Below are 24,463 nucleotides of genomic sequence, written 5' to 3' on the forward strand. Positions count from 1 at the left end.
AGTAATGAACAACTGGAAATGAAACACTTTTAAAATGCCATTACAATAGCATAAAAAAATCACAGTAGAAGACTTGTACACTGAAAACTAAAAAAAATACATAGCTCTTGAGAAATTAAAGATGATCTAAATAAGTGGAGTGAGATATCATGTTTATAAAGTGTTAAGATGTCTACTCACTCCAAATTGACCTGTGGAGTAAGTACAGTGTGAAGCAAAATCTACAAACGTTTTTTCAGAAAATGAAAAGCTGATCCTAAAACCTAAGTGGTAAAGTGGATTTTAATATTTAAATGAAAATACAAGGAGCCTAGAAGAGCCAAAACAAATCTTTAAGAAAAACAAAATTAGAGGACTTACACTATCTGACTTCCAAACTTATAAAGCTACTGTAATCAAGATAGTATGGTACCGGCAAAAAGAAGAAAAATACATCAATGGAACAGAAGACAGAACCCAGACACACACATACATAGTCAACTGATTTTTTTTTTTTTTGGCTGCATTGGATCTTTGTTGCTGCGCGCAGGCTTTCTCTAATTGCGGTGAGCGGGAGCCACTCTTTGTTGAGGTGTGCGGGCTTCTCACTGCAGTGGCTTATCTTGCTGCGGAGCACGGGCTCTAGACACGCGGGCTTCAGTAGTTGTGGCACACTGGCTCAGTAGTTGTCGCTCGCGGGCTCTAGAGCGCAGGCTCAGTAGTTGTGGCGCACAGGCTTAGTTGCTCCGCGGCATGTGGGATCTTCCCAGACCAGGGCTCGAACCCACGTCCCCTGCAATGGCAGGTGGATTCTAAACCACTGTGCCACCAGGGAAGTCCCTGTCAACTGATTTTTGACAAAATCGTCAAAGCAACTCAATGAGGAAAAGAAAATCTTTCAACAAATGGCACTGGGAAAACTGGTTATCCACATGCAAAAGAATGAAGTTGAACCCTCACCAGCACCATATACAAAAGTTAACTCAAAATGGATCAAATACTTAAATGTAAGACCTAAAACAAATACCTAAATGTAAGACCTTTCTCTTAGAAGAAAACATACGGCAAAAGTTTCAGAGCATTGGATTTGGCAATGATTTCTTGGATATAACACCAAAGGCATAGGTAACAAAAGACAAAACAGACAAATTGGACTTCATGAAAATTTTTGTTTTGTGCATCCAAAGACACTATTCATGGAGTAAAAAGGCAAGCCACAGAATGGGAGAAAATATTTGCAAATCATATATATGATAAGGGATTAATATCAAAAATATATAGAGAACTCCTAAAACTCAACAACAACAACAAAAATAACCCTGTTCAAAAATGGGCAAAGGACTTGAATAGACATTTCCCCAAGAAGATATACGAATGGCCAATAAGCACAGGAAAAGATGCTCAACATCACTAATCATTAGGGAAATGCAAATCAAAACTACATCTCACACCCACTAGTATGGCTGCTATGAAAAAAATAGTAAACAAGTTTTGGCAAAATGTGGAGAAACTGGAACCCTTGTGCACTGTTCAGGGGAATTTTAAATGGTACTTCTGCTGTGGAAAGCAATAGTGATTCCTCAAAAATGAAAATAGAATTACCAAATGATCCAGCAAATCCACTTCTGGGTATAAACCCTAAAGAACTGAAAGCAGGATCATGAAGAGATGTTGGTACATCGAAGTTCACAGGAGCATTTTTCATAATAGCTAAAACATAGAAGCAACCCAAGTATCCATCAACAGATGAATAGATAAGCAAAATATGGTATATACATATAATGGAATATTATTCTGCTTTATAAAGAAAGGGAAAATATACTACAACACAGATGAACCTCGAGGACATTATGCTAAGTGAAATAAGCCAGTCACTAAAAGACCAATATTGTATGATTCCACTTACATGAGGTACTTAGAGTAGTCAAAGTCATAAAGACAGAAAGCATTATTGTGGTTGCCTGGGACTGGGGGGAGGGGAAAATGGGGGTTTGTTTCACAAGATGAAAGGAGTTATGGGGATAGATGGTGGTGATCGCTGCACAACGTGAAAGCATTTAATACCACTGAACTGTACACTTAAATATGGTTAAAATGATAAATTTTTTGTTACGTATATTTGACCACAAATTTTTTAAAAGACATATTAAAAAAGAGAGCGAGAATGGGAGGAAAGAAGTTTATGATGGTGAGAAAAGATGATTTTTTTTAAAAAAATTGATAGAAATCAGAATAGTGGTTCGCTCTGGTGAGGGAAAAGAATGTCAAGGAAGGAGCCTGAGGAAACTGAAGTGGTAATAAAAATGTTCTAAATTTTTATAGGGGATTGGATTATATAGGTATATGCACATGTCAAAACTCACTGAACTGTATATTTAAGATCTGTGCATTTTATGTAAAGTTGAAAATTATACCTCGCTTTTAAAGTTTTTTTTAAGATCACAACTAGATACTATTTTAGATCATTCAACTAGCAAATTTTTAAAGTCTGAAAACACCAAGTACTGGAGAGACTGTAAAACAACAGGATATCTTATACACTGATGGTAGAAGGATAAAATGGGGCAATCACTCTAGAAATAAACTTTGGATTATCTTTTAAAGTTTAATATTTACTACTGATACCGTATGACCCAGCAATTCCATTCATAGTTACGTACCCAGGAGAATCTATTGCACATAAACTGTAAGAGTCATGTATAGGAATGTTTCTTGCATCAGTGTTAAAAATAGCAAACACCTGAAGACAGAATTTTTTATCACTCAAACCCAGAAATAAATTGAGCGTGATAACTAAGGGTATCAGTTTCAAATATTGAAGATGTCTTTATGTTTTAAAGACAACTCAGTTTTAGTATGTATATATTATCAGTTTGTTCAAGGTGTGTGTGTACAGAACAAATCCAAAATTAAGGCACAGAATTAAGGTACTATAATGAATTTTTATTTTAAAAGGTAGAATTTATTAATTCAACATGGCTTTTATGAGAGTAAAGATCGGAACTTATCTAAGTGCTGGTTACATCATCTATACTATATTCGTACACAAAATATCCTGCAGCTGTAAACGTGAATGAAGTAGATCTAAATATACAGAAAGATCTCCAAGTGATGAAAGGCAGTTGAAAAAGGAAGAAGTAGAACAGTACATTCTCATGGATTAAAATAAATTCCAATATAGATATTTTAAAATTTATATTTGCAAAAATAATTTGAAAGCTAATAAACTTCTAATGGAACTTTATTCTGAAAATAAGGACAGGGGATCTAAGGTGAAAGGAAGACTTACTTTTTCACTGTAAATCCTTTGGTACCATCTGAATTTCTGACCACATACCTGTTTTTTCAATTTACATGGAGGGAGGGGAGAAAGAGGCTCTCAGACTTTCATGTTTCTGGCAAGCAACCTCTCCCATGCCTCACAGCAGATATGCCAAACCTTCACCACTCCCTTCAAACTCCATATCTCACCACTGTTGCCTCCCTCCAGAACATCGCCAACCACAACATCACCAAGCCAAGGACCTTGTTTTCCATTTCAGAGGAATGGGGAACTGCCTATATTTCCTAATTCATTCCCATAAATTTATCTCTGGCTACATCCATGGGCATATCCTTCCCTCAGAAGAAACAGGCTACTTCAGGCAAATACATATTCCAGGTGCAATCTTTCACCTCTGCAGGGGAGCCTATTCTCTGTGTCATTCCTCTCTCCACTTCCACAAGCTTGCTCATAACTGGTCCCTTCTCCCACCAGCTCTGTACATACACATGCTCAAAAGTCTCTCCTATATTAAAAAATACCTTATGTTCTCCTCTGTGTAGCACCCTAAACTCATTCTTCCCCTTCACAGTTAAACTTCTCACAACAGTAGTCCTTACTTCCTGACGGTCTCTTCTTCTTCATTTCCCATTCACTGCTCAACCTACCAGAATCTTGTTTCCGTACCCACCACTAAAACAACAAAAAGAAAAACAAAAACCACTCTTGCTACTCTTGCTAAAATCACTAAAAGACTAAACCAATAGTCATTTTGTGAACCTTACTTTACTTGATCTCTCTGCAGTATCTGACACTGCTGACTTCTGCCACTCTTTTTTTTTTTTAAATAAATTTTTATTTATTTATTTTTGGCTGTGTTGCTGCGCGCGGGCTTTCTCTAGTTGCAGCAAGCAGGAGCTACTCTTCATTGTGGTGTGCGGCCTTCTCATTGTGGTGGCTTCTCTTGTTGCAGAGCATGGGCTCTAGGTGCACGGTGTTCAGTAGCTGTGGCTCGCGGGCTCTAGAACGCAGGCTCAGTAGTTGTGGCACACAGGCTTAGTTGCTCTGCGGTATGTGGGATCCTCCCGGAGGGCTCGAGCCCGTGTCCCCTGCATTGGCATGTGGATTCTTAACCACTGTGCCACCAAGGAAGTTCCTGACACTCTTCTTGAAACCCTCTAATCCCCTGGTTTCTGTGACACATCTCTCTTCTATCTCTACGATATGCGTTGGAGATTCAGAGATGTATACGACAAAGTCCCTGACTTCAAGGAGCACAGATTCTAAAATGAGAGAAATATATGCAAACAATCACAACACAGTGAAATAGTACTATGATAGTTATAGGTACAAAGTGCTGCGGTAGCTTCATGATGCAGAAAGAGAGGGAGCATGCATTCTAAGAGGCAGCAACTAGAATGTACAAAGTCACACATATAAATCAGCATGGTATGTACAGGGAATTTAATTGATAATCGTTCAGCATACAAGTTTTGAAATCTGATTCTACTATTTACCAGCTCAATGACATAAAATAACAATCTCTATTTCAAAGGACTACTATGAAAATTAAATTAAATAGGGTCTTAGCATAGGGTCTGGCATATATTGAAAGGTCTCAATAAATGTTAACTTTTTCATGACAAAAACACTGAACAAACTAGGAATAAAAGGGAACTTCCTCAACCTGATAAAGGGCAGTTAGGAAAAACCCACAGGTAACATCATACTTAATGCTAAAAGACTGAATTCTTTCCCCCTAAGATCAGGAACAAGATGAGGATGACTGCTCTCACCACTTCTATTTAACACTGTGCTGAAGGTTTTAGTCAGGGCAATTAGGTAATAAAAAGACATAAAAGGCATCCAGATTGGAAAGGAAGAAATAAAACTATCACTATTTGCAGATGACAAGATATTAAATATAAAAAAATTCTAAGTAATAACTACTAGAACTAACAGTTGAACTAAGAGTTCAGCAAGGGTGCACGGTTTAAAAATCAATTACATTTCTATACTCCAGCAATGAACAATCCAAAAACAAAAGTAAAGAAACTATTTCATTCACAATACTATGAAAAAGAGTAAAGGACTTAAGAACAAATTCGACAAAAAAAGCACAAGACATACGTTGAAAATTATAAAACATCATTGAAAGACATTAAAGAACACCTAAATAAATGAAGAGACCTCCAATGTTCATGGACTGGAAGGCTTACTATTGTAAAGTTTCCAAACTGGTTTACAGATTCATAATACAGATCAACACAGTCTCTATCAAAATCCCAGATGGATCTTTTTTTGTAGAAATTGACAATCTGATCCTAAAATTCATATGAAAATGCAAGGGGGGACTTCCCTGGTGGTCCAGTGGTTAAGAATCCATCTTGCAATGCAGGGACACCCGTTCAATCCCTGGTCCGGGAACTAAGATCCCACATGCCGTCGGGCAACTAAGCCTGCATGCCACAACTACAGAGCCCACGCGCTCTGGAGACTGTGCACCACAACTAGAGAGAAGCCCACATGTGCACTGCGATGAAGAGCCCGCGTGCCGCAACTAAGACCTGACGCAGCCATACAATAAATAAATAAATATTTTTTTAAAAAAAGAAAGAAAGAAAATGCAAGCACCAGAAGAGTCAAAACAACCTTGAATAAGAACAAACTTGGAGAATTCACACTTCGTGATTTCAAAACTTCCTACAAAACTACAGTAATCAGACAATGTGATACTAGCACAAGGAAAGATGTATAAATCAATGGAATCGAATTAAAAGTCCAGAAATAAATCCTTACATTTATGGTCAACTGATATTCTTTAAGGGTGCCAAGATAATCCAATGGCCTAGGACAACTAGATATCTGAATGCAAAAGAATGAAGCTGAGCCTCTACTTCACACCATACATAAAAATTAACTCAAAATGAATCATAGACCTAAATTTAAGAGCTAAAACAATAAAACTTACATTTAGAAGAAAATATGAATAAATCTCCATCACACTGGATTAGGTAATGGTTTCTTAGATAAAACACCAAAATCGTAAGCAACAAAAGAAACATAGATAAAATTAAAAACTTTTGTGTTTTAAAGAACAATATTGAGAAAGTGAAAAGACAACTCACAGAATGGGAGAAAATATTTGCAAATCATATATTTCATAAGTGACTTGTATCCAGAATATATAAAGAACTCTTACAATAAAAGGATAACCTAATTTTTAAATGGGCAAAGGATTTGCATAGACATTTCTCAAAGAAAGATATACAAATGGCCATTAAGCACATGACAAGGTATTCAACATCATTAGCCACTAGGGAAATACAAATCAAAAGCACAATAAGGGCTTCCCTGGTGGCGCAGTGGTTGAGAGTCCGCCTGCCGATGCAGGGGACAGGGGTTCATGCCCCAGTCCGGGAAGATCCCACATGCCGCAGAGAGGCTGGGCCTGTGAGCCATGGCCGCTAAGCCTGCGCGTCCGGAGCCTGTGCTCCGCAACGGGAGAGGCCACAACAGTGAGAGGCCCGCGTACCGCAAAAAAAAAAAAAAAAAAAAAAAAAAAAAAAGCACAATGAGATACCACTTTACATCCATTAGAATGGCTGTAATTTAAAAAAAGAAAAAAAGGAAGAGGATAATAACAAATGTTGGTGATGATATGGAGAAACAAATACTCATACGTCACTGGTGGGAATGAAAAATGATACAGTCTCTTTGGAAAACTGTTTGGCAGCTCCTCAAAATGTTAAACATGGATTTACCAAATGACCCAGCAATTCCACTCTTAGGTATGTACCCAAGAGAAATGAAAACATGTACACACAAAAACTTATACACAAATGTTCATAGCAAAATATTCATAATAACCCAAATGTAGAAACAACCTAAATGTCCACCAACTGATGAACAGATAAGCAAAATATGGTACATGCATATTGCGGAGTCCAGCTCCTGATCAAGAAATCGACGTGTGACTTTTCCAACCTGACCATAAATGACTACAAAGGCCCTGGCAGGCCTCACATAGGAAATCTGCCCTCCCCTGACCAGACTTGGTGCACAGCCAGTGCACTGCAGTCTCTGAAGGGAGTTGCAGTCAAGGACCCAGGCACCCCTGACTGACCATGCTCTTTAGCACAGCTGTATCCCTAGCCCAGGTACTTTCTTCCAGAAGTTTCTTTATATGTGGCCTGCAGCTGAGGCCTTTCTTCAGGTGCCTCTTCTGAGATCTTCTCATTAGGGAGGAAACATTAAAGACACTTTTTCTCTACTCTGACTCAGTACTTTTCCACTCCAAGTCCTTCCATCTCACCCTCCAACCAGCCCTGGGTCCATAAAACTGCAGGAACCTTTTGTTTGGGGCTCCCTCAGCAGTGAGACAACCCCCCCAACCCCGTACTGATTCACCTGAGTGAGAGGGCCTGCACTTTCTCAGGTTTAGCCTCTTGCTTATACTATCTCAGTAAGTGAATAAAGACTAGAATGTTACTTTCATTTTGGAATGTTGTTTTTAATCAGCTACCTTGACACCTGGAAGCTCAGCACTTACCCCTGCCCCCCAGCCCACTTCTCTCTCACAAGCTCAGCTGAACTCCTGACACATAAAATAGAATATTATTTAGCCATAAAAAGGAATGAAGTACTGGTTCATGATGAACCATGGATGAACCTTGAAAACTTTATGCTAAATGGAAGAAATAAGTCACAAAAGACCACATACTGTACAATTCCATTTATATGAAATGTCCAGAATAGGCAGCACTATAGAGAGAAAGTAGATTAGTAGCTGCCAGGGACTGAGTAGAGACAGGAATGGATAGTGACTGCTAATGAGTTCTGATGTCTCTTTGAAGTGATGAAAATATTCTAGAATTAGACTGTGGTGATAGTTGCATAACGCTGTAAATACAATAAATTACATCAAATTTAAATAAATGGATGAATTTCATGGTATCTAAATTATTTCTCAGTAAAGCTGTTTTCTTAAAATGTTAGTTCCTAACATTCCTAGAGCACTAGTGAGATGGAAAAATGGATATAAAGCAGATTATACTGCTCTGTAGGAGTCTAAAATATCCTTTGAACACTGTAAAGGTACTGAAGGATTCTGAGTCATGGACTAACATGATGACATTTATCTTTTAGAAAAAGCACCCTCATAAGTGTGACAAGAATGGCTTAGAGAGCAGCTGGACTCAAGGTGGAAAGACCAGATGATGGACTTATAATGTTACATTTAAAAAATTAAAAGATGAAGATTTGAGCCAAGACATGTAAGAAAAGGGAAAGAGCTATGATACTACCTTTAGAGTGGAATGCTATCTATAGAAAACAAACACTAACATACTAAAGGATATATCCTTATTTTATAAGCCCCCCCCAAACAGAGGGAACTAGAGAAAATAATCAACTCCAAGAGAACAGAGTGGTAGAAAACTCTTAATAACTGAACTATTAAAATAGTTACCAGTTGTTGTAATCTATGACTTAACTAATTGAAGGTTTGCCTTCAAGAATATCAGATTATTATGCCAATATCTTTCTCAAGTGCGTGTCAGGGAACAGCAGTGTGAACTCCAAACTTTGAGTATAAAAAACAAAGGAAAAATTCACTCAAAACTATTTTAATTGCTAGAACCAGCTTCATTTGTTTCAATCAAATGTCCTACAAAGTAAAAGTAAGCATGCTATATATGTAGCTTTATAATAAATAGTATTTGCCTCCTATTAAAACTCTCAGAGGGAAAGACATTAAATTTTTAATGCCTTAAATTTTTCAGAAACAATTATTTCTCATTATAAAATATATCTTAAGGGGCTTCCCTGGTGGTGCAGTGGTTGAGAGTCCGCCTGCCGATGCAGGGGATGCGGGTTCGTGCCCCGGTCCAGGAGTATCCCGCATGCCGCGGAGCGGCTGGGCCCGTGAGCCATGGCCACTGGGCCTGCGTGTCCAGAGCCTGTGCTCCTCAGTGGGAGAGGCCACAACAGTGAGAGGCCCGTGTAACAAAACAAAACAACAACAACAACAACAAAAAATATATATATATATATATATATCTTCAAAGGCAAATGCATTTATAAAATATCTCACCTTAGGTTTTCAGACAAATCCACAGAAACCTCTACAGCATAACTTCCAGTTTAGGCAGATACCTACATTGAAAAAAAGGAAAAAGACATGGTCAATATGACTAAATCTGAGTAGGGAACTTCATTTTTTCAAGAGGAGAACCCTAACTTGATCGTTTACCCCCTAAAATTTTGTGCTCAAGTTGTTCTTTAGAAGCTTGTAAAATGTCAAGGATCTTAATTCTGCTAGACTTTCTATTGTCTATAATTATTTAAACATTTTGACAAATCTTGAAATACAAAACTTATCAAAACATATACTATATTAACAAGGGTGAGGGGATCAATTCAAGAAAAATAATTTTTGTTCACCTGCTCAAGTTTTCAAAACAGAAGGCATTTTCTAAAAGTCTGCACTCCCCATAATACCACCACCATGACCTCCTATCCTCACAAAAATGACAGAATTCAAAAATCTGGAAATATAAAAGTAAACCAACAGCATGTGTTTATAAAACAAGTAAAAGGGAAGATTAAATAAAACAAATGGCTAATAAGTTATGAAAATTTCACCTACATTGGCAAAGGAAATCAAATTGAGATATCATCTTTCATCAATAAAATCTGAGTTGTTTTTTAAATAAGATGTTAGTTATTAGTGCTGTTCCAGTCCTCCTCCTTCCTAGACTCACAGTAGAACTGCACTTCACTGCCCTGTTTCAACTTAGTTCTGGCTACAAGACTTGCTTTAGCCACTAAAATGTACATAGACATGATATGAGATATTATTAGGCATAAGCTTTAGGAACCAGTACACAACTGGAAGACCTACCCACTGCTGCAGTGATTATGGAAGGAAGTAACCAGATGGAGCTCTGATCAGGGTGGTTCACTAAATGACTCCAAAGAGAGAGAGAAGACCCCCTGCTGATATGTGTTAGACATGTAGCAAGAGCAAAAAATAAACATTGTTGTATTAAACCACTGAGATTTGGGGGATTGTTACTATACCATAATCTACAGCTATACTGATAGCTACAAATTATAATGTAATATAATAACGTAATTATAGTAATATAATGATACAATATAATGGGCATCTTTGCACATACCACTATTGTGGTAGTGTAAATAGGTAAAGTCTTTCTGGAAAGCAATTTGGCAATACACAAGGGCTTTAAAAAGTTCAAACCCTTTGACCTAGTAACTTCTCTCTCGGAACTCTGTCCTAAATAATAAAAAATCCGAAGGTTTATATCATAGCACATTTATGACTGTAAAGAACTGGAAATTAACTAAAAGTTCATGTCCCAATTCAACATTCATGACACCATCAAGAAGCTTATAATTCTAAAGAAAACACAGTTCAGGTACATACAAAAAAAGTAAAAAATAAAGATCCCAAAAGGTGCAACAAACAAAATGTTATAGAAATTCCAAAGAGTAAAATGTCAAGGGAAATGTTTAGGTAAGGTTTTGGGAAAACCTTTGGTAAGAAAAGGGGGCATTCCAGGAAGTGGAAATGGAATGAACAAAGGTACAAAAGGGGCAATTGTTACAGCAAGGATTCTCACCATCTTTTTGTTTCCCTAGATCTGGCTCTAGCCAAGTGATAGCATACAGAATGTCTTTAATTTCTAAAGTAACTGGGCTACCCACAATATGAAATAAGTAAAAAGAAAAACACAGATGTAATATGCTGGTTAAGGTAATCAGTATTCAAAAAGTAGACAGTTTACACCTTCTTAAGTTTTCCGATAGCCTTTGTGAACAACATCAAAAATACAGCATACCTGCAAAACCAAATGTAAATTCTGTGCATTTAAGGCTGACTGTTATTTTCATAACATTAAGTATACCAAAAGAGCTGAAAGTTTTCATGTTTTTATTATTTTAGCTTCCTTTCTACTGAGTAATTTTATTCTATGGATAGCAAACTTTGCTATTCAGCTCACTCCATACCTAGGGCCTAGTAGATGCTATCTAAATACTTGTTGAATTAATATTGGGATTTAATATACATTTCACAGAAAATACTCCTCATTTCTAATTATTCAGAGTAATGGGAAGTAGAAAGAAAATAAGTAACATTAATTGAAAATGCTGTAAAAAATGAAGCCATAAAAGAGCTTAAACCATTATTTCAAAACACTCCTTGAAGCAAATAATCTGTTTACCAGTAACTCAAGCCTTTATTGTACCCTTTGTTGTTACGCTACACACATACACCATCAAGACAGTCATTTTTACTAAATATAGCTTGAGATAAAAAAAAAATCACATAATTTGATACCCAGAAAAATGCCAGTAGTTCACACCTTTGTATTCCACATAATTCCTAGCACATAGTGGGTGCTTTCAAATCATTCATTGAGTTGAACAGTCACAGAGAAAATGTTTATTTTGCTGTCCATATGAGTTCATTATATTTCAAAGGTGTGAGTCATCAACTCTGACAATAAAAGCAGAACTTACACCCCTACAAATCCTTGACATATCTCAAGAGCTCTCAGAAATGAGAAGAGATATCCATAGACATGTTCCCTAAGTTACACAAGTGTAAGAAGATACAGCATTTTCACTGTTGTAGATTTGCTATATTTAGATAGCTCTGAATTGAATTATTCAAGCATATACAAATTCAACATTGAAGGGGTCCACATACTTGCTCCTGACAGTCTGGAAACAAAAGCTGCTATTCAGATAAAAGATGATAGGCAACAGGAATCTGACAGGCCAGTAATTTACTTCCTTTTCCACACGTTTGAATTTGTAGGCCTCCACAGTTATTAAGCAAAATTACTTACATGATGTCAGCCAGAAAGCCTCATGGGCAACAGTTTTATGTCATTAAAAAAAAAACTACCATCCTCAATCTGTTTGAATTTGTGTTTGCTCATTAGAAGCCTCTCAGTGAATCAGCAGAGAAGTTTTTTCATTGCACTCTTGCTCTAGCAATCTTTAGTATAGCCCTGAATTGTAACAAATTCTTATTCTCTCTTCTTTCCCTACACCTAAAATAATTAGATATAGTTAAAGAAACTAAGTATCAAACAGTCTAGCAGTTCTTTACCAAAAATGGAGCAATTTCAAAGATACAAACGTGGTCTTAATATATATTTATTCAGCTTAAAAAATCAAAGGTCAGAGAAAGACATCTTCATCTTCCATCTCTCCTATTTGTTCATGTCTGAATCCACCATGCTCTTTCACACTCCTTTGCCTTTGCAAATGCTATTTTCCCCTCAGCTTGGTTAGAGCCTCCTCCTCAAATCTGACTATGGCAAATTTCTAGTCACCATAGAAGTCTTTACTAGTTTTCCCCCAAAAGGCTCATGCAAACCCCTATGTACTGTCTATACACTTTCATTAAGTACTTCTCAAACTGGGTAGTAACTCTGACTCTACAGTCAGAGAACTGAACACCTCTTGGCAGAGCTAATACTCAGCTGGTACACACCAGTACAGCCTTAAGGGTTGTGCTGAAATACTTCTGTAATATGGTCTGGCAAACAGTCACTGCCCCAAACTTCACCAGCTCTAAGGTACCTGCTGATGACCCAGTCTTCCCACCATCACCACCACCACCACGCCAACTCAACAACAAAAGCAGCAAAGCCTGATGCAGTATAAAGAATGCAGGGGTCCTTCAAGACCCTGAATCCAGTGCTATGGCCATCTTGATTGGCTGGTGTCTGTGTTGTAGTGACTGACAAATACTCTGAATATCATTCCTGCCTCTTTGCACCCAAAGCCTAGCATATGGTAGACCTTTAATGAACTGTTTTTTAGCAAAATAATGAATGAATTAATACCAGCTCTACTCAATGACCCAAGGCCAATGGATATGCTGTCAAAATTATGCAGACAGTGATCAGACTGGCAAGAAAAATCCAGGTCCTTAAGTACAAGACAGGAAAAGTGGTCAAGTCTGTCTATTTTCTATGCTTGTCTTCAGCCTCTGATAAAATAAATGCTTAATTTGACAATGTGGGCAAAAATCTTCAGTGTGATACTTTATAGAGCATATGATTCAAGGTTTGTTATTTTTTTTACATTATTAAGCAAAGTTTAAAAACAAAGTTCTTATAAAAACCATACTCTCTATAAAAATACCACAGTGATCACTGAACTCTCATCAGTGTCTTGAACATGAAGACAGGTATCACTAAGGAAGAACAAAAGTAATTAATTCAAATGGAGAGGAAAAGGCAAGAATAAGAAGAGTCAGTTAATTATAAATCACATGTCTAATTACAGATTTTGCCAGGGGTTTCAGATACTTCTAATTAGTTTCACTTGGTATATTAATTATAAATAGAACACCATGAGAGAATTTTCTAATCACAGGAATTTACTGAGTATGTAAAATCAGATTTTAAGTTATCATCTTTCTAATTTAATAATTAAATGTTCAATAATGCATGATAGGACTTCCCTGGTGGCACAGTGGTTAAGAATCCACCTGCCAATGCAAGGGACACGGGTTTGAGCCCTGGTCCGGGAAGATCCCACATGCCGTGGATCAACTAAGCCCCTGTGCCACAACTACTGAGCCTGCGCTCTGGAGCCTGCAAGCCAAAACTACTGAGCCCGCGTGCCACAACTACTGAAGCCCGCGTGCCTAGAGCCCATGCTCTGCATCAAGAGAAACCACCACAGTGAGAAGGCTGAGCACCACAACGAAGAGTAGCCCCCGCTCAACACAACTAGAGAAAGCCCGCGCACAGCAACAAAGACCCAATACAGCCAAAAATAAATAAATAAATAATTTTTTTTTTTTTAAAAGCATGATAATTTTTTGAAAGTCATCAGTAAAATACACAGCACATTAAAGTCAAGCTACTCAGAACACTACTAAGGTAGTGACAGAATCTTTAAAAAATCCATAAGGTAGAAGATGTATAGCTGAAAGAAGGATGAATATGGAACTTTAATAAGAATTTTGAACTTATAAGTGGTGATATACCTATCATTTTAGGCCACTTACTTTCTGGTAGGAAAATCATCTTTCAGTCATCCTATAGGGAGTTTCAGAGTTATAAAATTTAAGTATTATAAAAATCATGATGCAAGGAAGAATAATAGCAACATTTTCTACAAGAGAAGCTTAATTATCTAATTTCACATTGTCCCATTAATTATCAATCTTTAGTAAAACAAGGCTGCTCAACATACATAGCTGCTAATGAAAAATTCTAGAAGGTAACAAAATCTCAAACAAAAAGCATCACATAATATTTAGAACAAATCAAGGAAAACCAGCCTGAATTTTTTTTGGTAGTTATTAAATTAGAAACGAGAAGAGAAAACAATACTATGATTTTAATGTTAATAAATGCTTTTAAAGTCTCACTAATCCTAATTTGAAACAACCATGGAAATTATCTTGGCTATTAGCACAACCATATGAATTTAAACAGCAACTGTATACAATGAATAGGTTAAGTAATAGTAACAGTAGCTACCACAATTGAGTAACTATATACTATACCAGATAGAATGCAAGGTGCTTTACATAGTTCAAATATCAAAGAGATAAGAGAAAATCAATTATTAAGTAACAATTGTTTGTGCCTCAAAGACAGGCATTCCCCTACTATTACAAACAGCAAATGGATAGGTGTGTTGCTGGAAACCCTGGAACACCATGTTCACCAACCTAAGACTATCTACCTCCAATCACACGACCTTCTATGAGGGACTCATGCCTTAGGTAACTTTAGATTGAAGGATGCTTGCCAAAGGAAAAAAGTTTTATTTAGACAATACAAATTAATGATACGATTTGTTTTATTAGGTCAGACTCAATTCCCCAGCACATCCCAAGCTTTCCTCTCCCCATTCACAGAGAATATTACAGAGATTCTAAGGAACTCAAAAAGACCAATAAATAAATAAATAAATAAACAAACAAACAAATAAATAAATTTTAAATGGTAGTATGGATTTTTTAATTAAGGGAATAACAATGAAAATTGTGTTTTAAGAAGATGAGGGAGGGGGAGGACTTCCGGGTAAGATGGCGGAAGAGTAAGACGCGGAGATCACCTTCCTCCCCACAGATACACCAGAAATACAGCTACACGTGCAACAACTCCTACAGAACACCTACTGAACGCTGGCAGAAGACCCCAGACCTCCCAAAAGGCAAGAAACTCCCCACATACCTGGGTAGGGCAAAGCAGAGAGATTCCCGCACAGAGGAGCGGTGCCGAGCGGCACTCACCAGCCCGAGAGGCTTGTCTGCTCCCCCGCCAGGGCGAGCGGCGCTGGAGCTGAGGCTCGGGCTTCGGTCAGAGCGCAGGGAGAGGACTGGGACTGGCGGCGAGAACTCAGCCTGAAGGGGGCTAATGTGCCACAGCTAGCCGGGAGGGAGTCCGGGAAAACTCTGGAGCTGCCGAAGAGGCAGGAGACTTTTTCTTCCCTCTTGGTTTCCTGGTGCGCGAGGAGAGGGGATTAAGAGCGCCGCGTAAAGGAGCTCCAGAGACGGGCGCGAGTCGCGGCTGAAAGCGCGGAGCCCAGAGACGGGCGTGGGACGCTGGGGCTGCTGCTGCCGCCGCCAAGAAGCCTGTGTGCGAGCGCAGGACACTGTCCACACCGCCCTTCCGGGAGCCTGTGCAGCCTGCCACTGCCGGGGTCCCGGGATCCAGGGGCGGCTTCCCTGGGAGAACGCACGGCGCGCCTCGGGCTGGTGCAACGTCACGCCGACCTCTGCCGCTGCAGGCTCGCCCCGCACTCCGTGCCCCTCCCTCCCGCCCGGCCTGAGTGAGCCAGAGTCCCCGAAGAGGCTGCTCCTTTAACCCTGTCCTGTCTGAGCGAAGAACAGACGCCCTCCGGCGACCTACACGCAGAGGCGGGGCCAGATCCAAAGCTGAGACCCAGGAGCTGTGAGAACAAAGAAGAGAAAGGGAAACCTCTCCCAGCAGCCTCAGAAGCAGCGGATTAAAGCTCCACAATCAACTTCATGTACCCTGCATCTGTGGAATACATGAATAGACAACAAATCATCCCAAATTGAGGAGCCAGGAGTCAGTGCTGTGCCTCTGAGGTGGGAGAGCGAACTTCAGAACACTGGTCCACAAGAGACCTCCCAGCTCCACATAATATCAAACGGCGAAAATCTTCCAGAGATCTCCATCTCAACACCAGCACCCAGCTTCACTCAACGACCAGCAAGCTACAGTGCTGGACACCCTATGCCAAACAACTAGCAAGACAGGAACACAACACCACCCATTAGCAGAGAGGCTGCCTCAAATCATAAAAAGTCCGCAAACACCCCAAAACACACCACCAGACGTGGACCTGCCCACCAGAAAGACAAGATCCAGCCTCATCCACCAGAACACAGGCAGTAGTCCCCTCCACCAAGAAGCCTACACAACCCACTAAACCAACCTTAGCCACTGGGGACAGACACCAAAAACAACGGGAACTACGAACCTGCAGCCTGCAAAGAGGAGACCCCAAACACAGTAACATAAGCAAAATGAGAAGACAGAAAAACACACAGCAGGAGAAGGAGCAAGATAAAAACCCACCAGACCTAACAAATGAAGAGGTAATAGGCAGTCTATCTGAAAAAGAATTCAGAATAATGATGGTAAAGATGATCCAAAATCTTGGAAATAGAATAGACAAAATGCAAGAAACAGTTAACAAGGACCTAGAAGAACTAAAGACGAATCAAGCATCGATTAAAAACACAATAAATGAAATAAAAAATACTCTAGATGGGATCAATAGCAGAATAACTGAGGCAGAAGAACGGATAAGTGAGGTGGAAGATAAAATAGTGGAAATAACTGCTGCACAGCAAAATAAAGAAAAAAGAATGAAAAGAACAGAGGACAGTCTCAGAGACCTCTGGGACAACATTAAACGCACCAACATTCGAATTATAGGGGTTCCAGAAGAAGAAGAGAAAAAGAAAGGGACTGAGAAAATATTTGAAGAGATTATAGTTGAAAACTTCCCTAATATGGGAAAGGAAATAGTTAATCAAGTCCAGGAGGCACAGAGAGTCCCATACAGAATAAATCCAAGGAGAAATACACCAAGACACATATTAATCAAACTGTCAAAAATTAAACACAAAGAAATCATATTAAAAGCAGCAAGGCAAAAACAACAAATAACACACAAGGGAATCCCCATCAGGATAACAGCTGATCTCTCAGCAGAAACTCTACAAGCCAGAAGGGAGTGGCAGGACATACTTAAAGTGATGAAGGAGAAAAACCTGCAACCAAGATTACTCTACCCAGCAAGGATCTCATTCAGATTTGATGGAGAAATTAAAACCTTTACAGACAAGCAAAAGCTGAGAGAGTTCAGCACCACCAAACCAACTTTACAACAAATGCTAAAGGAACTTCTCTAGGCAAGAAACACAACAGAAGGAAAAGAACTACAATAACGAACCCAAAACAATTAAGAAAATGGGAATAGGAACATACATATCAATAATTACCTTAAATGTAAATGGACTAAATGCTCCCACCAAAAGACACAGACTGGCTGAATGGATACAAAAACAAGACCCATATATATGCTGTCTACAAGAGACCCACTTCAGACCTAGAGATACATACAGACTGAAAGTAAGGGGATGGAAAAAGATATTCCATGCAAATGGAAACCAAAAGAAAGCTGGAGTAGCAATTCTCATATCAGACAAAATAGACTTTAAAATAAAGACTACTAGAAGAGACAAAGAAGGACACTACATAATGATCAAGGGATCAATCCAAGAAGAAGATATAACAATTGTAAATATTTATGCACCAAACATAGGAGCACCTCAATACATAAGGGAAATATTAACAGCCATAAAAGGAGAAATCGACAGTAACACAATCATAGTAGGGGACTTTAACACCCCACTTTCACCAATGGACAGGTCATCCAAAATGAAAATAAATAAGGAAACACAAGCTTTAAATGATACATTAAACAAGATGGACTTAATTGATATTTATAGGACATTCCATCCAAAAACAACAGAATACACATTTTGCTCTAGTGCTCATGGAACATTCTCCAGGATAGATCATATCTTGGGTCACAAATCAAGCCTTGGTAAATTTAAGAAAATTGAAATTGTATCAAGTATCTTTTCTGACCACAATGCTATGAGACTAGATATCAATTACAGGAAAAGAGCTGTAAAATATACAAACACATGGAGGCTAAACAATACACTACTCAATAACGAAGTGATCACTGAAGAAATCAAAGAGGAAATTAAAAAATACCTAGAAACAAATGACAATGGAGACACGACGACCCAAAACCTATGGGATGCAGCAAAAGCAGTTCTAAGAGGGAAGTTTATGGCAATACAATCCCACCTTAAGAAACAGGAAATATCTCGAATAAACAACCTAACCTTGCACCTAAAGCAATTAGAGAAAGAAGAACAAAAACATCCCAAAGTTAGCAGAAGGAAAGAAATCATAAAAATCAGATCAGAAATAAATGAAAAAGAAATGAAGGAAACGATAGCAAAGATCAATAAAACTAAAAGCTGGTTCTTTGAGAAGATAAACAAAATTGATAAACCATTAGCCAGACTCATCAAGAAAAAAAGGGAGAAGACTCAAATCAATAGAATTAGAAATGAAAAAGGAGAAGTAACAACTGACACTGCAGAAATACAAAAGATCATGAGAGATTACTATAAGCAACTCTATGCCAATAAAATGGACAACCTGGAAGAAATGGACAAATTCTTAGAAATGCACAACCTGCCAAGACTGAATCAGGAAGAAATAGAAAATATGAACAGACCAATCACAAGCACTGAAATTGAAACTGTGATTAAAAATCTTCCAACAAACAAAAGCCCAGGACCAGATGGCTTCACAGGCGAGTTCTATCAAGCATTTAGAGAAGAGCTAACACCTATCCTTCTGAAACTCTTCCAAAATATAGCAGAGGGAGGAACACTCCCAAACTCATTCTACGAGGCCACCATCACCTTGATACCAAAACCAGACAAGGATGTCACAAAGAAAGAAAACTACAGGCCAATATCACTGATGAACATAGATGCAAAAATCCTCAACAAAATACTAGCAAACAGAATCCAACAGCACATTAAAAGGATCATACACCATGATCAAGTGGGGTTTATTCCAGGAATGCAAGGATTCTTCAATATACGCAAATCAATCAATGTGATACACCATATTAACAAGTTGAAGGAGAAAAACCATATGATCATCTCAATAGATGCAGAGAAAGCTTTTGACAAAATTCAACACCCATTTATGATAAAAACCCTGCAGAAAGTAGGCATAGAGGGAACTTTCCTCAACATAATAAAGGCCATATATGACAAACCCACAGCCAGCATCGTCCTCAATGGTGAAAAACTGAAACCATTTCCACTAAGATCAGGAACAAGACAAGGTTGCCCACTCTCACCACTCTTATTCAACCTAGTTTTGGAAGTTTTAGCCACAGCAATCAGAGAAGAAAAGGAAATAAAAGGAATCCAAATGGGAAAAGAAGAAGTAAAGCTGTCACTGTTTGCAGATGACATGATACTATACATAGAGAATCCTAAAGATGCTACCAGAAAACTACTAGAGCTAATCAATGAATTTGGTAAAGTTGCAGGATACAAAATTAATGCACAGAAATCTCTGGCATTCCTATATACTAATGATGAAAAATCTGAAAGTGAAATCAAGGAAACACTCCCATTTACCATTGCAACAAAAAGAATAAAATATCTAGGAATAAACCTACCTAAGGAGACAAAAGACCTGTATGCAGAAAATTATAAGACACTGATGAAAGAAATTAAAGATGATACAAATAGATGGAGAGATGTACCATGTTCTTGGATTGGAAGAATCAACATTGTGAAAATGACTCTACTACCCAAAGCAATCTACAGATTCAATGCAATCCCTATCAAACTACCAATGGCATTTTTCACAGAACTAGAACAAAAAATTTCACAATTTGTATGGAAACACAAAAGACCCCGAATAGCCAAAGCAATCTTGAGAACGAAAAATGGAGCTGGAGGAATCAGGCTCCCTGACTTCAGACTATACTACAAAGCTACAATAATCAAGACAGTATGGTACTGGCACAAAAACAGAAAGATAGATCAATGGAACAGGATAGAAAGCCCAGAGATAAACCCACGGACATATGGTCACCTTATCTTTGATAAAGGAGGCAGGAATGTACAGTGGAGAAAGGACAGTCTCTTCAATAAGTGGTGCTGGGAAAACTGGACAGGGACATGTAAAAGTATGAGATTAGATCACTCCCTAACACCATACACAAAAATAAGCTCAAAATGGATTAAAGACCTAAATGTAAGGCCAGACACTATCAAACTCCTAGAGGAAAACATAGGCAGAACACTCTATGACATAAATCACAGCAAGATCCTTTTTGACCCACCTCCTAGAGAAATGGAAATAAAGACAAAAATAAACACATGGGACCTAATGAAACTTCAAAGCTTTTGCACAGCAAAGGAAACCATAAACAAGACCAAAAGACAACCCTCAGAATGGGAGAAAATATTTGCAAATGAAGCAACTGACAAAGGATTAATCTCCAAAATTTATAAGCAGCTCATGCAGCTCAATAGCAAAAAAACAAACAACCCAATCCAAAAATGGGCAGAAGACCTAAATAGACATTTTTCCACAGAAGATATACAGACAGCCAACAAACACATGAAAGGATGCTCAACATCTTTACTCATTAGAGAAATGCAAATCAAAACTACAATGAGATATCATCTCACACCAGTCAGAATGGCCATCATCAAAAAATCTAGAAACAATAAATGCTGGAGAGGGTGTGGAAAAAAGGGAACACTCTTGCACTGCTGGTGGGAATGTGAATTGGTACAGCCACTATGGAGAACGGTATGGAGGTTCCTTAAAAAACTACAAATAGAACTACCATATGACCCAGCAATCCCACTACTGGGCATATACCCTGAGAAAACCATAATTCAAAAAGAGACATGTACCAAAATGTTCATAGCAGCCCTATTTACAATAGCCCGGAGATGGAAACAACCTAAGTGTCCATCATCGGATGAATGGATAAAGAAGATGTGGCACATATATACAATGGAATATTACTCAGCCATAAAAAGAAATGAAATTGAGCTATTTGTAATGAGGTGGATGGACCTAGAGTCTGTCATACAGAGTGAAGTAAGTCAGAAAGAGAAAGACAAATACTGTATGCTGACACATATATATGGAATTTAAGAAAAAAATGTCATCAAGAACATAGGGGTAAGACAGGAATAAAGACACAGACCTACTAGAGCATGGACTTGAGGATATGGGGAGGGGGAAGGGTAAGCTGTGACAAAGTGAAAGAGCGGCATGGACATATATACACTACCAAATGTAAGGTAGATAGCTAGTGGGAAGCAGCCGCATAGCACAGGGAGATCAGCTCGGTTCTTTGTGACCGCCTGGAGGGGTGGGATAGGGAGGGTGGGAGGGAGACGCAAAAGGGAGGGGATATGGGAACATATGTATATGTATAACTGATTAAATTTGTAAAATAAAAAAAAATTAAAAAAAAAAAAAAAAAAAAAAAAGAAGATGAGGGAAAGGGGGGGATAAACTGGGAGATTGGGAATGACATATACACACTACTACATATAAAACAGATAACTCATAAGGACCTACTATACAGTAGGAACTCTACTCAATACTCTGTAATGGCCTATATGGGGAAAGAATTTTAAAGAGTGCATATATGTAGATATGTAACTTTGCTGTATACCTGAAACTAACACAACATTGTAAATCAACTATACTCTAACAACAATTTTTTAAAAAAGAAGATTAATAACATGACAAAACAATCTGGGACTGCAGCTGGGAGATAATGGAAGCAAGTAAACCAACTCAACATGAGATGATAACTGGTCCATACGGAATAAGACAATGGCTGATGGAATAGTAAAGAAGAGCTGAACCTGACATTACCAACAAATTTCACCTTTCTGTTACAAGTTCAGTTCATCCTGGGAATAAGGTAGATGCAAATTATTATTTTCTTAATTTGTCTGATAGAAGAAAGGGAACTTTAAGAGTTCACTTGTGAGGTCTTAAGGTCTTCATTTTCTACCCAGGTTACAGAGCGCCTGAAATTCAACCACCAGGAAATCATCCTTCTCAATTACAACATCCTACTGTCCTGGCATTTTCTGCCAAAATACCCTAGAAGGAATAATTTCAGAAGTACTCATTTAACCATTATTGATGGAAATTAGCTTGCTTGCCTGCCTTCTCCATGAGCACCCACCTCCATCCCCACCCCCATCTTCATAAACAGGACCAGGGCAGAAACAAGGGTCCAAGAACCTAATTTTATCTGACCTGGATGTGAGACTAAAAGAGACTAGATGCTCTGCCAAAATTAGTAATGAAATCAGAATCAGAGCCAAGAGTTTTAAACTCCTAATCTCAGAGCTTTAAAATAACTCATATTTTCTCTGCCATTGGATATAATAAAAATTTTTTAAACTTCCTAATGTAATAATAACAAAAAACAAATCACAGAGCTTTCAAACTAGACTCCATCCTCCTTTGTTGTTGTTGTTTTAACACATTAGTGGGGCAAGAGCGGTAATAAACACAGCTAATAAATCAAAGAGGATGTGAATCTAAGCTTCCTTCAGGGACTCCCTGCCACAGTCAAGGCAAAGTTCTGACGCTATAGCCTGGTAAATAAGGTCCTTAGTATTTAAAACCCAACAATCCTTTTCAACCTCATCCTTCACCACACCACTTTCCACTTCCTCATTTATCACCATATCTACTGAATGAATACAGATGCCCAGTGTTCAACGTCTTCTCATACCTCCATGCCTTAGCTCATTCCACTTTTCTTCATAGAACACTTTTTTCCCCTGCTGGCATGGCTACGTTGAGCTCCTGCTCTCTCTTAGAAATAATTTCTTGACAGGCCTCCTGTTGGACCCTGAAACACATTCCTCCCCTAACCACACCAAGTCTGAAATAGGCTCCCTCCTTTATGCACATCTCTACCAAACTCCTCAGAGGGTATTGCAATTCCCAAACTAGTGAACTAGTTTCGTGCATTATAGGTACTAAAATAATGATTAGTTCCCAGCTGTGTTCTTTCTACATAACAGTATTCAATCTACTCCATCACGATGTACATCTGAGGTTTCTTCCCCTTCTTTTTGTATTTGGGTTTGCTGTCTAAGAATCCTCAGTATATTTCCTATTAACTCGACAGGTTTAAGCACATTTAGAATATGGTTATTAGCTTCTTAGAAGAGAATCCAACTGAAATTAAATACAAATGGAAGTTTTTCCATTATAAGCCTTGATGGGTCAATCTGACCAAAAAAGGAACTTTTATGAATATACATAATCTTGCTTAAAAAAAAGAACTTCACTTAAAATGTTCTCTGTATCTACTTGGAAAATATATTCATACAACAGTTTCTGAATGATCAAAAAGGTGAAATATCAAACCAGTTTATGTCATTATTTTAAATAGAGAATGGTATCCACACTGCAATAGGAAATATCTGCCTTCAGAAAAAACATCAGAGTTAAAACTTGCAACACCCAATTCCATGTTCCCTTGATCTTTTTAGGTAGGATAATTGTTAAAGGATACATCAAAATCTGACAACCACACCCCTCAGAACCCTGTTCAAAACTTTCCTACTAGGGTACCAAAATGTTCATTGCAGCTCTATTTACAGTAGCCAGGACATGGAAGCAACCTAAGTGTCCATCGACAGAGGAATGGATAAAGAAGATGTGGCACATATATACAATGGAATATTACTCAGCCATAAAAAGGAATGAAACTGAGTTATTTGTAGTGAGGTGGATGGACCCAGGGTCTGTCATACAGAGTGAAGTAAGTCAGAAAGAAAGTCAGAAAGAGAAAAACAAATACCGTAGGCTAACACATATATATGGAATCTAAAAAAAAAAAAATGGTCATGAAGAACCTAGGGGTAAGACGAGAATAAAGACGCAGACATAGAGAGAATGGACTTGAGGATATGGGGAGGGGGAATGGTAAGCTGGGATAAAGTGAGAGAGTTGCACGGACATATATACACTACCAAACGTAAAACAGATAGCTAGC

General features: G+C 38.2%; 1 protein-coding gene across 10 annotated transcripts in view; it reads right to left on the reverse strand.

The window, feature by feature from the left end:
- PEAK1 (pseudopodium enriched atypical kinase 1) overlaps nucleotides 1–24,463 on the reverse strand; it is a 304,440-nt gene that overhangs the window by 237,063 nt on the left and 42,914 nt on the right. For 9 of the 10 annotated variants that reach the window (XM_060096958.1, XM_060096965.1, XM_060096962.1 and 6 more), the window contains exon 2: nucleotides 9,336–9,397. The gene's annotated coding sequence lies outside the window, so the exon portion shown is untranslated. Of the gene's footprint in view, nucleotides 1–1,581; nucleotides 1,690–9,335; nucleotides 9,398–24,463 lie in introns of all 10 variants that reach the window. The other variant, XM_060096961.1, reaches the window with a different exon arrangement.

The sequence above is a fragment of the Mesoplodon densirostris genome, chromosome 4, assembly GCF_025265405.1.
Source record: "Mesoplodon densirostris isolate mMesDen1 chromosome 4, mMesDen1 primary haplotype, whole genome shotgun sequence".
In the NCBI taxonomy this organism is placed as follows: Eukaryota; Metazoa; Chordata; class Mammalia; order Artiodactyla; family Ziphiidae; genus Mesoplodon; species Mesoplodon densirostris.